Here is a 13708-nt window from a genome sequence, read left to right as displayed (position 1 = left end):
ACGATGCTAATATTAGACTTCAATCTGATAGTTTTATGTTCTTCAAATTCAAAAATTTCTTTATTCGAGTAGGCATTTACATGCGAGTTAAATCGTCGATTATTTTAACAAAATATATAGTAAAATACCACCGGCTTAGAATGCTGATGTGTCGAGAAAAGCCAGCCTACTTAACAGTTCTATTTTATATCAAATTTAACAAGTTTTCACGTGTACATTATTATATCAATCATGTGAATGAGTCAACCAAAGTTCTACACATTTCGACCAACTCAAAATTCTTGAATGAAATATTTAATAGAAGATTTATTTTAGAGTTAGAACTAAGAAACGGAAGGTCTAAGATATCCTGTGGAGCTATATTATATATCTGTACACTTAGACCCATAAAGGATTTATTAACTTAATGAAGACGAAATTAAGGCGTTACGAGTTTATTTTTATCTCTTGAAATTATCATGTGCCTATCACTGTTGTCACTTTTAAGAATCCTATGTGGATAACAATATGTACAAATGGACATAACATATTAAGATAGTTTAAATGCATTTGAAAATAAATGCCATCAATTTATGCTAAAAAATTTAAGTTACAAATTAGATTTTGTACTTTTCTCGACTTTCGATTCACAAATATGCTTGTATTTACATATTATCATCATGGTTATTTCAGCCGTAAGATGTCTACTGCTGGGTATAGAGTCATCTCCCATTGATTTCCAATAGTACCGCGATGAAGCGACCTATATCCTTTAATGGTAGTCTGTCCACAACAATAGTTGGAAACTATGTCTAGCCGGGCGTTTACACAATAACAACATTTGTTATTCTTAAACCAAATTCACTGGGTACTATTTCACCTAATAGTTTAGTTTATCGCCGCTAGATGGCGTTTATACAAACTTTTCAAATACTGACATGTAAGTTAAAGTAATGTCACAATAAAGGTAGAAGATATTCGTCACCAAAGACGATTTAATAAAATAGTACAGGTGTTTAGTTTACTAATAAATAATGAAACTAGTTTTTATATCAGGTTTTATCAGTACGACTGATGATTAAAAGTAATAACGTTTATTTATAAGGAATATTGTCAACATCAATGAAGGATATGCCGGAGACGCGGTCGCCTAGATTCGATGGCCTTGACTCTTAGGTCAATGGCCCCGCAGCTTCGCGAAGAACTTGTGAACAAACATTAAAATATGGCCGTCTCTTTCATTCTTAGACTTCATTCAAGTTTTGACGTCTGGAACTTTCCATTTCATAGAACGGTGCGATTTAACATGAAACACGAATAGAAGTTTATAAGGAAAAAAATTACAATTACTGTAATTAGATTTTAGATTTTCGTACAATATTGACTTATATATACATACATTGCTTCGGTAATAATAGTTTATCTATATGAAAATCGATAATATATTTTGACAACTGTATATATTTATTGTAGATCTGATTTTTACATTCGAAATTAATTTTCTTTAATTTGGCGCATATTGTGGTAGCCCATCATTAAAATTGCAATTTGTATTGTATTTTTTTACTTTTTAGTATTTATATATAATATTGTCAATTTTGTTGGCAGACCTTAATAAATAAAATAAAACTGGTCTTATTAGTTCACCATTTTTAACTCAAGAACATTTAGACAAATTTTTATGCTTAACTTGTTTTGAGTTTCTTTACGTCTGTAATAGGATAAGTATTTACTTTAAAAATTGTCAGGTAAGGCCATATTTAGAAATAATTTAATTTTTTTGTAAATTTGAAAATTCGAAATCTGTTCATTCATCAACGGTAATCTGGAACGAAATTGCCAGATCAGCTAGAGTTTATAAAAAAATAAACAAAATGATTGTTATTAAATTCTGATTTATTTTCAAATTATATTATTTGATAATAATAATTTACTTAATATATGAATTACATTCTGTTTTAACTCAACTCACAACTCGTATTTACAATAATTACTTCTCACAAGTCTCTGATTGTTTAATATGCGACCTTTCCTTAGTGGCATGTATGTACCTACGATTCTATATCACATTCACTTTAATACATTAACCAAAACATTTTTATTTATTTATTACGTCTTTTTTGATAAGATACTAATTCGATTTATTAAATTAAAAAAAAAAAAAAAACAAAACAAAATCTGTCATAGATAAAAAATTCAAATTCAAATTAATAAATATAAAACAACGCTAACGACGCATTTGTATCTTCAATTTGAAAAAAGAAACGGGTAAAAATGATTATGTAAGCGTTTATATTAAAATGAATTATATGCCTATAGAGTTAAAGTTTTATTTGCATTGTGCGTAAAGGAAAAGATTAAAACATTGAATGTGTCATGCATTCGATTCTTTGCATCGGTTTTTTCCAGAGCTGACTTAAATGTTTTACAATTAGCAACGTACACAACATGCGATACTTTGGTATTGTCGATTTGTTTATTCTTTGGGAACCGCTTTAGATGTTGATATTACACTAATGTAAATAAAATATGTATAATCAGCTCATATTTTTCATATTATAGTAATAAAGACTTCTCGATGGCAGAAAAAAAATTGTAACATAAAATACAGTCTATCATTACACACCCCCCATTTTACTAACTATAGCCCCATCATTCAACCAAAACGCAGCATACACATTGTTCAATTTAGCGGCTAATGTACAGGATGATTTGAAATAGGTGTATAACAACGGGAGGTGAATTTATAGTTCATTTGCTGTGAAATATTGTATGGTATCCTTTCCAAAAATCAATGGTTTCCGATATAACAAATACGTAATTATAATATAGCAAAAATACACATTCACTTTAATTATTGTTTACCATCTGTCTGCATAGACTTTGTACAGTCTGAAGTTATTGGCCAGTCGTATTCTTATAAAAAAAAAAGAATGTGACATATAACAGAGTCATAATTTTATACAGCGTGTTTAGAAATAAAGGAGTAAATGACCATTAGACGACAAAAAGATTTAAATTTTTACATTTATTTATGAACACATCCTAAGTGATCACTCATAAATATGTTTGCTATAATTTTTATATCAAAAATATTGAAATTCGAATTTTAAAACACTTTTTATTAGTATATTATTATTACGTTATATATATTTTGTGGGTAGAAAGCAAAGGAGATATACATTATCTCATTGAAAGCTTTTTAATCTATTACAAATCGCCTTGTGTACAAAAACTGGCATAATTTTATTATGGCAATACTGTATAAAATTTAAATACATACCACAGATTAAATAACAACTGTTGCGTATTAACATCTATCTGTAACCGTTATGATAATACAACTGGTAAAATTCCAGGTAATGTGAGCCAAAAATCCGTTCCAACTATTGATTTTCCATCACTGAATAGATAAGATATCAGACAGATTACGTACTTACAAAGTCCTGCAATTAAATCCTGCACACGTCAAAAATGGAAGCGATCATAGAGTAGGAACGATAAAACATAAGTAGCATTAAAGATTACTCTGTACGTAAACTCTGGTTGAAATTATATAACAATAAAAATTAAAATAACTAAAATGTATTTTTTTTATTTTTATTATGTAAATGCTAAATGCTGAAGTGTGCGTAACTATTGATAAATATAATATTATACAAAGGAATCGAAATATAAAATAAAATTTTACAAATAATTCTCGTCCTTATCCGACCTAATTCGCTTTTTTTTTTACAAAGCCACCTGAAATCTTTTGCAGCCAGAGCTTTTATTTTATCATGTCCGTATTTACTACTTTTTAGTGGCATCTGAAACCTAGCCGCGCCTTTGCCTTTATATCGGGGTAATAAATTTCTCAGATTTTTTAGCTTATTTACAATTTATTTTTATACCGAATTATTTAATTTTAGCGTTTCAAAGAGATCATTATTTCTATGCAATGTATATATATGCCTCACAATATATTTATGATAATATTTCGTACGCTTATAATAAATATAATAAAGTTTAAAAAATGGAACGTCCGTAGTGTATATATATAGTGTCGACTGCAGTCTCTAATTCAATTGTAATAAACGGAATCAGATTTTTTAATAAAATAAATTGAGAAAAATGGCTTATTATTCAATAAACTAATATAATGACCAGAATCCTTGGCAGTGATATCACTCAATTATTTTCATTTCATTCAGGCTATATCTGATAGTGTATATGTATAAATCTGTGTTGTCTATTAAAAGATGCGTTGTTGTGGAGTTTCTTTCTCCTTCTCCTCCACAACTCTATTACCCTACGAACAAGAGTCATAAATAAAATAGATTGATATATATATATATCGACGATCAATAAGAGTGCTGTTAAAAGTTCCAAATTTGATTTTTTTTTTAATTTATATTTACTTTTTGTTATTGGCCTGTTCAAAATCTAATATTAACTTTTTAATTTTTCAACATATTTATGTTGTTTACAATTTTATATGACCTTATATGTTGAGCTTCACCATGAGGTATTCCGTCAATCGCAAATAAGACTTCCGCGATATTATTACCAAGGAACATTATATATTATTTAGCTTAGAACATTTAATTTCTTCTACATATAAAATGGCGGAAATATTTCTTTAAACTGTTCCTTATTTAAACAACAAACACGTTATTCATACTTTTCCAAGTACAAAATATCAACATGTCCTTATTTATTTATTTTTAGGCGTGTCAACAGTACAATAATATATACTTTGATATGTTGTTCTCTTTCTTGAGTCATATCTATCACTACTGAACTTGACCCTTTAAGATTTACGATCGCCAGTTCAATTCCCGCTATACATTCTTATATATAATTCGCATTTTGTGCATTAATTCTATATAAGAATATCACTGCTAATAAACAAGTTTTCAGAGGACATCAGCGTTCTCTGCGCACTATAATACCACACTGCGATAATCACCCCATCAGCAAAGCTTGGTGGTAATGATATATCTTCCCATAAATATCTTTGGGTAGTCCTAAGCCTTGCAGATGACGTCTATAGCTGAAACGAAGACGACATATTACGCTCCGAAGTTCGGCAAAACCAATCATACACTGCCCGCAGCAGGCAACATCCCTGATGATGTTATCGGTTCACCTAATGAGGGATCTACCCACGCCAAGTCCACTCGACCCCTCCAGAACCTTTCGATCCTAATAAATAAAAAAAAATAAAGAAAATGTAAAATAGTAATGAGGAATGAATGAAAGGCGTTACAGAGCGAAAGGGAAAGACAGAAGAATTGTGGCAAGACAAAAACGAAACGAACGATAGATCATATGATGCATGAGAGAAGAGTGAGAAAATAAAAAATTTCGTGAAAAATTAAATAATGTAAAATAGTCCCTGTCCCACACAAGATAGGGGGTACGAGAGGCTCCCGATAGCGGGGGCCAATAGGAAAAAAAAAACTTTCGACCCCAACATCCGTCAGTTGCAAGAACTATGTTCCCCGTTTACTGCCACTTTAGATATGAAATTCTTCAAGCTACATCAGTCACCTTGGTTTTATTTAAACAAACGACTTAGGAAACAAAACTTAGTAATGTGATATATCGAACGTATATGTTTATCTCACGCCAACCTTCGAAGTAACTCCAGCGCTGTGTAAATTAAGATTCCGTTGGCTTTAATCCAGGGTTTAATTCTGTTAACCATATGTTCTTCAAAAACAAAATGACCAACTTCAAAAACATGTCATGACGAAACGATATAGATAAACTCATACATATTTATAGGATTACTAGCTGATCCCGCAAACGTTGTTTTGCAAAAAAAATTGAAGTTTTTAATTAACAAATAAAAAATAAGGGTTAATCGTAGAGGGGTGAAAATTTAGGGTTGTATGCATTTTTGTATGCTGTATCATAATAAAAGAAAAAAAAACTATAAAAATTGTCTAAAAAAATAAAAAAAATTAGGGGTGGACCACCCTTACCACTTAGGGGTATGGAAAATAAATAGTAGCCGATTCTCAGACTTACTGAATACGCATATAAAATTTGGTAAAAATCGGTCAAGCCGTTTCGGAGGAGTTCAAGTTCGAACACCGTGACACGAGAATTTTATATATTAGAAAGATACATTATATAAATAGATATACACAGTACAACACCCGGCGATAAAATTTGCACATCGACTTTTGGAAAGAGACAATCGGCTAATTCGGCTTCGTAGCAGGCAGTAGTAGCGTTACCTTTGTCGCACGATTGACAAAACGTCACATAGGTAGTGTGGGACGGAGATAATGCTCTACGTAGCCGAAATTAGTCGATTGTCTCTTTCCAAAAGCCGATGTGCAATATTTATCACCGTGTACTGTATTTTAGCTTTGAAATTGCCAATTCGCGGACTAAAAATATTGATATTTCGCTGCTCCCTCACTCAAATACATTTATAACATGCAGTATTTGCTAACCAAATTAGATTTACTAAGATTATTTTACATTAAATCTGGTTGTCTAAGATTGGTTGGAGATTTTTATTCCAGAGCCACACACACATCAAAATTATTATTAATATTTATTTTTGTTAAAAAATATTTATTTAATTTATATCGCGGTCATATTATACAGAAGTAGTATCATATATCTCTTTTTATAGTGACATCATTAAGTTCCTTGGAGAAATAGGAAATTTCCAAAAAAAAAAACGTCGCAAATTTCTGAGCATGGTGACACAAACTGATTTCCAAAGGATGGGCATCAGGGTCTTCTGCGTACCATAATACCATACTGCGATCACCCTGCCAAGCGTGATGATTATGATATATATCAGGGGAGATTTTTGCCTTGCAGTGGGCGTCTGAGCTGAACATTATAAAAGTATCTTATAATTTTATATACATTTTCATTTCACATTAGTAAATGAAAATTACAAACATGCATACATATGCTACAATGTATTAAAACGCGATGAATACGTTACGGCGATGTAAAATCTTTTTCTATTATTCCGTAAAACCTGTTTGTTCAGAGAAAGATATAACAGGTCAACGACACACCGAGAGCAAGTGTTTGTTTTATACGTTGTTTATCAGACAGTCGCTGGGAAACAATGAACCTTAGATGATGATTTAATCAAAAAATGAATTTTCTTTTAGAACTGCCAATTTCTCGGTTTTTCGCACGAAATGTTGCCTAAACTAAATCACACAAAATCAATTTTTTACACTGTAAACACCGAAAAACACATTAAATATATAATATTATATATTAAATAAATATATACAGGATGGTGTACAACCCTAGTCTGAAGCAATGTCACAATAGCTTTATTATATAAGATCATTTATTATCGTCAGCTTGAAATTAAGTTTAGTTCGTAATGCGACACATATTGACAAGGAATTAACCAGAAAGTCACTAGTTTTTTTTTGACGATTGTGGTACGAAGTTTTACCTTTTTTTAAATTAGAATAATTCCCAAACATCTTTTTCGTGAACATACTCTGAAATAGAGTAATAAGCCATTTGGCTGAGCCTGTGCTCAAAAAAATTCTTGAATTTTATAAAAGATAAATTTACCATGTCGGTTAGTAGTAGGTTATAAAATCGTAAAAAATCAACAATCAACATACAACAATATCGTCGGATGTCCAAACGCTGCGATTCAAGCGACACTCGTTAAATTTTATAGTGGACAAAGCAAGCAGCGTGGATGGCCGTTGTGGACTTGTTGGCTTGTGAAAATTCTGGGATATAAATCACAGATCGACAAGCCCGGCGAAGAACGTGTATTCACAAGGAAGACGCTGGACGCAATCAGTTTCAATAGATCCAATGGATAATAGATCCAAATAAATGATAATCCATTATAAAACATTAGTGTTTTTAATTCGTAGAATATCCGACTAAATTGCAATGCAAAACGATACATCGATACCCTATATATATCAGGTTGAAAAACAAATTTGTTTTTTGTTTACAATCGCGTTTAGTCTGCATCAGTTATGGTATTGTTTTCGCATTCCTTTGCGCCGATCACAATGAACAATGAATGGCATCGCGTGCTTTTAATTTAAAAATGGCGGACCGCCTATCACAATTGACAACGTTCACTTGTACCACATACTATCTTAGTCAATCCAATATGTAAGATATATTTTTGCGATACATATAAACATCCTCCGGTAATATTTTTGCATCACCGACATAAACTTATATAACAGGCGCACGAAGAATTCTCCTAGAACTTAAACCTCTGAAGATACTCGAAGAATCTCCCGTAAACATCTGGACAAGAACCCTAGACACGGTTCTTGTCCAGATGTTTACATTACCGAAGCTGTCGTACCTTCCATATATCTCATATTACATTCACCAAGCGAGTCCAGGCTAAGATGTAGCTTAACAGATGGGATATAGCATTCCTCATACTCTGGTCTCCATTTACTCTTCAAAGCCATGTCCTTGGCCAACTGGTCCGCCTTATCTTTACCCCACGTCATCATTTGCGCTTTCACCTAAGATTTTTCCCATTTCGTACTTTCATTATCACATTCCATAAAATTGGGGCGTATACGACCCCCTTTTTTAGACCATTTGCAGTTCTCATTGAAAAACAAAGGATTCTTAAAAAATGAATTGTAGGGTCGAATATCAATAACTTCACATAACATATGCGCGTACGTATGCATATTAAAATTTATAACTTTTTCCCGCTAATTATAAATTTGAATTTGTGAAACATACGTCTTGAACGACTTTTTTAATTTTAAAAGTGTAGGTAGTATACGCTCCACAAGGATTGAATGGAAAATCTTCAAAAATTATTTTTTAATCTTAACGAGTGACTATATTAAAGGGAGACCTGCTTTACAGTAGGCTTTTATAAGTTTATAAGATCAGTCAGCCTACAAAAACATTTAGGAATGTTACTTAAACGCAATAGCAACGCTTCTGAAATATTTATGAAAGGTCACATCCGATGCTATTCACAGAAAATGTATCGTGTCTCATGTCAGGAATTTCCACGTGTAAGAACTCCATTGTTATGAAACTTTCTCACAGGCTAATGACGATGGTAATACATATTTGCACAACTCACTATAAGTTTCAGAAAACAATAAAGCCTGGATAAGAAATTTAGCCTTAGCTCTTGATCATATTATGAAAGAAAAAATAATAAAAATATTATTACATCGTCCAATAAAAAACTAATAAGAACATCATGATTAGAACACTTCGCCCTTCTTTAATTAGACACGTATAACAATGTATATTTACTATCAAAAATCAGACAGTTAAAACAAATATATTTTAATCATTGATTTAAATTAGTATCTAATTAGAATCATTGCATTCTTCTCAAGTCGTCACCGATGACTTGAGAACATAGTCAGAAGAATGAACGACGCCATTTTGATAGGAACAAGAATAATATTTAATTCCATTATAACGACATCATTCAACTTGAAACTACGAAGGTTACAAACGCATTATGATCTGAGACGAGCCTACAACAAACACAGACACATTGTTTGATCATTTTCACACTAGATGAGCGTCTCATTTTAAAATATTTTTTTTATATAAAACAATCAATATTTAAGATAATATTTTCTATAACGAAACTTCTGGAACACATTAGTAAACATAACAAGCATACTTGCAATAAACACGTAGATAGCAAAACGTTTGAAAATACCGCCTTAAACAACAGGACGCAGTAAAACAGGGTCAGAGACGTTTTGCAAATTAATGCACATTGATCTGAAACGAGATGGTTTCATCCAGATTCCAAAATGCATTATACAGGATGATTATTTATAAGTATATATAGCTCATCAGCAATAAGCTTTGACGATTTTACACTAATTTTGAAACACCTGTCAAAATTCATCACACATTGTTTTTTTTTTCTTTTGACAACAGGCGAATAACTTCTATCAGTTGAGTTTGCAGAGAAAGATAGTAAAGAATAATTAATTTTAATATGAAGCAATTTGAATTTAGAAAACCATTTTTCTTAATATATTATTATTACATTATTTATAATTTCTGAAACCATTGATGTGTTAAAACCATATATACATTGTCAACAAAAGAGCTGAACATTCAACAATTTATAGCTTTTTCTCGTATAAACAAACACCCTGTATCACCGATTCCACAAGTGCAATTGTCATTCATTGCAAAGTGTAATCAGTAACCGGTTCGTATCTAGGCTCTAGGGTTCGAAATGAGGTCGTTCGTGTCTAGACGTTGATAACGGCTAACGTCACTCTAACACACATGACTCAACTTGACGAATATTATCGTTTCATTCTCGTATACCAATTAACACATACAGGATGATTAGTTATGACTGTAAAAGGTGTGAATGTATAGTTAATTTCTTCTTCTTCTTTTAAATCAATAGATGCTGCTATCTAAATCGTCGGTCCATCTTGTGGTCTACCCACACCGCGTCTAACTGCTCATGGTCACCACTCGAGAACCTCTCGACTTCAACGGTCATCGGCTGGACAAACGATGTACCCCGCTCATTGCCACTTCACACGAGCAATTCTTCAAGCCACGTCAGTGATCTTGATTCTTCTGCAGACCTCCTTATTACTGATTCAATATCGCAGCGAAACTCCTAGCTATAGCTCTCTCCATTACTCTCTGGGCGACCTCGAGCCTTTATATAGCCGTCGTAAGTGATAGCTAATTTGCTATCAACGTTTAATACATCATATCCAAAGATCAAGAGCCTTAGAAATAATAACGTAATGCGTAAAAAGCATTTTCAAAATTCGAATTACTACATATTTAAATTATTTATTGTACTTGCAGACTTTTTACTGCCAGAAGTGATTATCGTGTCGCATTCCAATAGAAATAATAAACTGACGTAACTTATTTTAGAGTGATCAATTTATATAGGTCTTGACCTTCGTCTTTCGGGGCCTATCGTTCACCCACCCTTTCATATTGTTGAGACAGGGACGTCACATTTTCGGGTGTGATAATTTTTTCATTTTTTCTCTTTATTCCTTCACAGTATTTTTCGTTCTTTTTCTCTCCTTTCATCCATCATGAAAACTTCCACTCCTTTCGCCCCTCTACTCTTTTCCCAAAATATAAAAAAAAAATCCTAGTGTTATTATCACAGTTTTATCATGACCTTTGCTTATTTACATCATGTTTTTAACTATTTACTTTTGTTTTGTTATTAGACTACTTTATAGTTTACTTTAAATTCAGTTCTTACATTACTACAGTCTTACATCTTTTAACTGATTTTCGTTTCCGTCAATAACTTCCTTTAATTTTCAATTGCTCTGCAATACTTCAGAAATAGCTGATGAGAAAGGCGATAGTTACGCCCTCTACTTTTCTCCGAATCTAAAAGTCACACTCTACTGTGGATCTTCCGAATATGGGACACAAAATAATATTATACGCTTATATTTATTCACTCTGTTTAGATTTTTTTACTTTCCTCAACGTTCCTCAATAGTGCGGGTATTACGCTAGGAGAGGATATCATCGACAACATACTAGGTACCAAGAACACTGTACAGAGATTTTATGTTAGAATATGTAAATTAGAAAATAAAAATTGTAATAAAAATATATAAAATGTTACCACATAACATTAAACATGTAATTAAAATATTTACTACGTAAATCCAAATTTAAGTGGTCTGTTTTATGCTCGCTTACTGCATCCGCTTTGGCGCCACTCCCAGATTTTTTTTCATGCAACAAAAAATCGCAGCGTGTTACACCGTAATCGTCTAGACGCAAAAAAACAAATCTATAAATACTTCTGCTGTTACATTTTTTGTTACAGTACAGCTAATATTGCAACTCGGCTTTATAGACCAAGCAGTGAACTGGTTGATCATATATGCTCTCGTCTTCCTCATATTTCTGTACGCATGTCAAACCTGGACAATTCAGTTTTTTTTATAGGTCCTCGTCATTGAGAGCCTCTTTTCCACCCATCTTACTTTTGGGATAGAGATAAAAGCTTTCCTATTTTCTAACCCTCTCTCATCTTTCACAATTTCTCTCTTTCTTCCCTCTTTGATCCTTCATATTTTCTATCCCGTAAGTTTCTTTGGCATTGAATGTTAAGAATCCAATAGACAGCGCACTGCAATAATTTATCTATCCTCAAAGAGCTCAGAATAGGGAGTCGGCTGTCCTCAGTCTGCTTACAAAGAATCATTTACTTTAGCCAAATTGCACAAAGAAGCCCCGATAATCTGAAGTAGGTTATAGTTATTGACAATGTAGATGGTAAAAGAGCTAGAGCATGGTCAACGTTTGGTACAAGACACAGCGTGGACCCGTTCGAGATGTGTTGTTCACGCCTAATGTTAAGAATCCCATAGACAGCGCACTGCAACAATTCTTCTATCCTCAAAGAACACAGAATAAGATGTCGACTATCCCCAGTCTGCTTGCGACACACGTCTCGAAAAATCGAAGTCACAATTGTCGATAATAAAGAGGGTAATATGGCTACAACACCACTTTGCACAGATCATAAAACAATCAGAAATATAAAATTTGGGGTAAAATGGTAGCGTAGACTGACATGTTGGAGCATGACTTTTCACTCTTTCATAGGTGATCTAATACTGGATATAAGCCTTCTCCTTATATTTACATTAGATCCATAGTAATCGTCCAGCATACAGCGACTTTCGACGACCTTAACAAGATTCTTTCTCTACTTTCCGAGTGCACGTCCTAGCGAGCGTGGGCGAACCGAGGTTGGATCCGGATCCATCCTTGACTCGCCTGTGGTCCAAGCTGTCGTCTCAAGCCGCTTACACAGCATCAACACTACACAGCTCTACTCGGGTAGAGCGGTTTACTACGTGCGAACTTCATCGTACTACTGAAACGCGTCTGTCCAGCTTTTGTTTTGTTATTCATTTTACGGACCCTTCCGCACCGTGAACTTCGATGAAGTTGTAAGAGCCCCCTGGCTAAGAGCATAAACTTCAACTGAAACCAAGCAAGCACCTCCTAGGGCGCTTGCTGGGCCGTGATTTCCATTCCAAAACCTTAAAGTCCATATTATAATAAAAAATTGACAATTAATTTAGCAATACCAATAATGTCAAGGAATAACCGGAATTGATTTATAACGTATCATATCGTTTAGGAAGATATCGACTTGTAATTAGTGTTCAGATAGTTGCCCATATATTTAGGTAAGTTTTTTTTGCTATAAAATTATAGAGACTGTTTCTATAAATCACCTATACGTAGAGAACTGAGACTTGCGATCGTAAGGTCTAATTACCGGCAAACAATGTTGTATAATTTACACTTCGTGCATTAATTATATAGGATTGCCAATGCTCTCAAACAAGTTTCTAGATGTACAGCAGTGTTCTCTGCGTACCATAATACCATACTGGGATTGCCAACTCGCCTACCAAGCAATTTAATTATGCTATACCCATAGATATCTGTGGGGGAAGCCTAAGGACGTCTGTGGTCTGAAACGACGACAAAATATTTCGGTATCTGTGCCTATCTTCAGCGGTGGTTTGGGTCTTATCGGACCTGCACATAGAGTTGCATCTCCGTGATCGCCCTCCATCATCTTATCCAGTGATCTAAAGTTAATATAGCTTTGCATAAATGTATTGAAACATACGAGATTAATATAAGTAACTACTTTCAATGTCACTCTTTGTGCAAAAACAATTTATTTATGGGCAGCGTTCGAGAAACTACG

The 13708-nt window shown here is 33.1% G+C and overlaps 1 protein-coding gene across 1 annotated transcript in view; it reads right to left on the bottom strand.

Moving 5' to 3' along the window:
- The window catches only part of LOC137932272 (monocarboxylate transporter 14-like), a 40089-nt gene that overhangs the window by 5811 nt on the left and 20570 nt on the right, over positions 1–13708 (bottom strand). The gene's annotated exons all lie outside the window — the stretch shown is intronic.

Source organism: Battus philenor, unplaced genomic scaffold, assembly GCF_028537555.1.
Source record: "Battus philenor isolate CCGP_79_NKW_IND1 unplaced genomic scaffold, ilBatPhil1.0.hap1 SCAF_9, whole genome shotgun sequence".
NCBI lineage: Eukaryota > Metazoa > Arthropoda > Insecta > Lepidoptera > Papilionidae > Battus > Battus philenor.
The sequence above is the reverse complement of the archived record's forward strand: the minus strand, read 5'-3'. Positions and strand labels throughout refer to the sequence as shown.